The sequence below is a fragment of the Mesoplodon mirus genome (genome assembly GCF_964341445.2).
Source record: "Mesoplodon mirus genome assembly, chromosome: 8".
Taxonomy (NCBI): domain Eukaryota; kingdom Metazoa; phylum Chordata; class Mammalia; order Artiodactyla; family Ziphiidae; genus Mesoplodon; species Mesoplodon mirus.
The window spans coordinates 34,079,872-34,084,830 of NC_138984.1; positions in this window are offsets into that span (position 1 = coordinate 34,079,872).

Here is a 4,959-nt window from a genome sequence, read left to right on the forward strand (position 1 = left end):
TCTAGGTTATGACCTCACTTCCGCCAGATGACGTGCGCATAGTGCGCCCTGGCTTCCGTTATGTTCCCGCCACAGAGGACCACGAAAATATCGCGAGATTTCTTAGGGAAGAAAGTGAGCTCTACACGGTTAGGCTCACGGAAATCTGAAAGAGAAAACCATCGCGTTTTTTTCTGTGTGTGTGGTACGGGGGCCTCTCACTATTGTGGCCTCTCCCGTTGTGGAGCACAGGCTCTGGACGCGCAGACTCAGTGGCCATGGCTCACAGGCCCAGCGGCTCCGCGGCATGTGGGATCTTCGCGGACCGGGGCACGAACCCCTGCATCGGCAGGCGGACTCTCAACCACTGCGCCACCAGGGAAGCCCAACCGTCGCGTTTTTTAAATTGTTTTTTAAACTCCCATATATGATGTATTTTACCTTGAGAGAAATGCGAAGCTGTCTCGTCTGTTTGCCTTAAGCATTTGGCATTTGGAAAATGCTAGCCGCTAGACTTTACTCCCCCGATCGCCCTGCTTTGAAGTCATCAGAATGACCTCACCATGACTGTCACTTTTTTTGCGAACACTCGTAGCCGTTCTCTTCTCTCTGGCCAAACTGATTTTTACCATAGATGTCGTCCAAATATATGTAGACCTTTCCCGTTTTTGCTTCAAGGACTCTCGTCTGCATTTAGACTTTGTTTCCTTGTTTTAGTGTAATTTGGGTCCTTTCAGTCTCAATGACTGATTTAAATACCTCAGTTATTCCACAAGTCTGGCTTCCAATAGGAGTAAAATTTCCTTCCCCACTTCCCAGGCCCTGTATGCAGACTGCTTGTAAACATTCAGTTGCAACCTGCTGAAAGTTATGTAATACTAAGTTACTTGATTTTCTCGAGCAGCTCTGCAACCTGGGATCAAAAGGAATGAAAATCTTGAACTGAGTAACAGAAAAGGTGAAAGTGGGGAAAAGTCAAGGCATGAGAGAATCTAGGATATAGACAAGAGTATAGCCACAGTATACCATGTAGTCAGGGAGGCAAGAGAAACCAAAATGGCTTGATGTGGAGAGGGAGTGGGTGGGTGGATGAAGTGGAAACACTATGTCTGTGTCTGGTCTCCTTAATGGAAGTGCCATCTGCCAGAGAGCACAGTCTATATCTTACACTTATTGTATCCGTATAGAGCATCGTATTGTGCTATGCATGAAGTAAGATCTCATTAAGTAATTCTTAAACATTAAGTGAGTGAATGGGAAGTAAAATTATTTTCCTTACATCCAAAGCTTGCATCCTTTACCCAAAGAGAAATGAAACCACTTATTAACGAGAAACATCTTTACTGTGGCATCTTCGAGAAGTTGTCTTTGCACATTACCATTTATATAATCAGCTATTGATGCGTTAGTCAGGGGTTCAGAGCTGCCTCTGATTTTGGATTTGGATCTTGACCAAATACAGTAATTGCCTGAAAATTCTCTGTTACAAGAGAAGAGCAAGAGATTCCATACTTCATTAAATAAACTGCTAGGTCAAGGGCAAACAGCACAAAGTATGAGGAGGAGAATATGGGAGACCATAGATATCCCAAAAAAGGGGCTTATAATTAACTAGTGGCTTAGCAAGGTGACAAAAATAAGAAACATGGTTCTTCTGTTCTCTCCCCATCCCAACCACATCTTTGTCCCAGCTAGAATAAGTTCCATGAAAATTCATTGTTGGACCCCCAGTACTAAGCTAGTATCTGGCTTATAGTAAGAACTGCATGAGTATGAATAGTGAATGGGTAAATGAATGACTGGAATTAATGAATGATGGGATCCAATTATATCAAGGTGCTAACAGAGGTTTCCAGGTACTTTTTGAGACCTACTGATATTAGCAAAAGTTATCTTTTGCCCAGAGACCTCCTGTGTGCCTTGTACCAGGAAGGGGATGTTCTGGATCTTTCACGTAGTTTATGTAGTGAACATCTTTCATGCAGTCAACAAATATTTGAGTGTCTACTCTCTGCCAGGCATTCTTACAGGTACTAAGAACATAGCAGTGAACACAACATGGAAAAACCTCCATACTTAATGGAACTTATATTCTAGTAAGGGGAAACAGAAAACACAAAAATACCTAGTGTATTAGATTATATAGATGCTACAGAGAAAAGTAAAACAGTAGAGAAAAATAAGATGTTTTAGGATTGGGCTTCCCTGGTGGCGCAGTGGTTGAGAGTCCGCCTGCCGATGCAGGGGATACGGGTTCGTGCCCCGGTCTGGGAGGATCCCACATACCGCGGAGCGGCTGGGCCCGTGAGCCATGGCTGCTGAGCCTGCGCATCCGGAGCCTGTGCTCCGCAATGGGAGGGGCCACAACAGTGGGAGGCCCGTGTACCATAAAAAAAAAAAAAAAAAAAAAAAAAAAAAAGATGTTTTAGGATAATCAGGAAAGGCCTGATTGAGGAGATGACATTTGAATATGAAGATATATAGAGGAAAAGAGGGACTTCCCTGGTGGTCCAGTGGTTAAGACTCTGCACTTCCACAGCAGGGAACATGGGTTGATCCCTGGTTGGGGAACTAGGATCCCATGGCCATAAATAAATAAATAAATAACACAGAGGAAAAGAGGCAAAGAGAACACCGTATTCAAAGACATCATGGCAGGAGGGAGCCTGGTATGTTCTCAGAACAGTGGAACCAGTATTGGAGTCACTATAAATGACCTCCATTTTAAAATAATGAATTACAGGGCTTCCCTGGTGGCTCAGTGGTTGAGAGTCCGCCTGCCGATGCAGGGGACACGGGTTCATGCCCTGGTCCGGGAAGATCCCACATGCCGCGGAGCGGCTGGGCCCGTGAGCCATGGCCGCTGGGCCTGTGCATCCGGAGCCTGTGCTCTGCAATGGGAGAGGCCACAACAGTGAGAGGCCCGCGTACTGCAAAAAAATAAAAACAAAAAAATAATGAATTACAGGGAATGCCCTGGCGGTCCAGTGGTTAGGACTCTGAGCTTTCACAGCTGAGGGCCCATGGTCAGGAACTAAGATCCCGCAAGCCTTGCGGCCAAAAAAACAAAAACAAAAAAGCAAAACAAACAAACAAGAAAAAGAATTACAATTTTAGGGACTTCCCTGGAGGCGCATTGGTTAAGAAACCTCCTGCCATTGCAGGGGACATGGCTTCAATCCCTGGTCTGGGAAGATCCCACATGCCGCAGAGCAACTAAGCCTGTGCACCACAACTACTGAAGCCCATGCGCCTAGAGCCCGTGCTCTGCAACAAGAGAAGCCACTGCAATGAGAAACCCGCGTACCACAATGAGAAACCCGCGTACCGCAATGAAGACCCAACGCAGCCAAAAATAAATAAATTTAAAAAAAAAAGGAGTTACAATTTTATCAGTGTAACAACTAATATATTTGTTGGTTTTCAGTGCGCATAAGAAACGGCAGTAGGTACTCTTATTGTTACCCTCATTTTCCTTCTCAGAGAAGTTAAGTAACCCAAGTTTTCCCCTTATCTTACCCTGTGGGCCCTATGTAAATCAAAAGCATTTGTTTCAGTTGAGTTCCTATGCTCATTTTAGAGTTTCCTGAACATTGAAACTTAAAACTTTGGAGGCTAGTCTATCCAGAGAACACAAAGGTGATCTGTTATAGTGACAAACTTGTCCAAGAAAGTCTAATCTCTGACCAGATAAAATACAGTTATGCCCATTCATCACTTTCTTGTGAGCTTGGACAAAATCAGTAATCCCTGTAAACTAATCAACTCTGGATACATGGTCAAAATTGAGTTTCTTTTATTTTTTTGGCCACATGGCATGAGGGATCTTAGTTTGATCGAGCCTAGGCCCCCTGCAGTGGAAGTGCAGAGTCCTAACGACTGGACTGCCAGGGAATTCCCCAAGACTGAGTTTCTTACTTGTAAAGCTGAGGTCCATATCCTGCACTACATCATAGTATGGGCCCAGGCAGACCATTAGCTGGTATCTACCTTTGACATTACCATCTCTGCTTTAACTTCAACATTCCTTGCCTGCAGGGAGCTTAATATCTTTTTCGAAAATAAGATCTAGGACTTCTCTGGTGGCGCAGTGGTTAAGAATCCACCTGCCAATGCAGGGGACACGGGTTCCAGCCCTGGTCCGGAAAGATCCCACATGCCACAGAGCAACTAAGCCTGTGCGCCACAACTACTGAGCCTGCACTCTAGAGCCCTCGAGCCACAACTACTGAGCCCGCACTCTAGAGCCCTCGAGCCACAACTACTGAGCCCGTGTGCCACAACTACTGAAGCCCGTGCACCTAGAGCCTGTGCTGTGCAACAAGAGAAACCACCACGATGAGAAGGCCACGCACCACAACGAAGAGTAGCCCCCAATTGACGCAATTAGAGAAAGCCCGTGCCCAGCAATGAAAACCCAATGCAGCCAAAAAATAAAGAAATTTATATATATATATATTAAAAAAATTAGATCTATCCATGTTAGACAATTATAAAATTCTAAAGGATAGCTAATTTGTTTATATGCCTACTACATACTACACCATATATTTTGTCTTGGTCATTCAGAGATGCAATACATAATCCCTGCTGTCAAGGAGTCTATGATTGGTGGAGAAAGCAAACTAGCACAACATGACAACAATACAATGGAAGTAAGCAGGAGTCCAAACCTCAGTTTCGCCTCTTACTACTTATGGATCTTTGGGTCCTTGGATAAATGATTTAGCTTCTTTGGCATTTTTGTGTGTGTTTGTGTGTGTGCAAAATAAGAGTAACATTTACCTCATAGAGTTATTGTGACTATTAAGTAAGATAATATTTTCGTTTGACATAACTTAAGTGCTCAGTGACTGGCCTTTGTTACCATGCAATTAAATTAAACTAAAACAATAATTCAAATAGACTGGGGGGGGAGATATCAAGAAGGAAACTAAAGAAATGTGGAACAAAATCGACACTGCCTGCTTCTACTAGGGA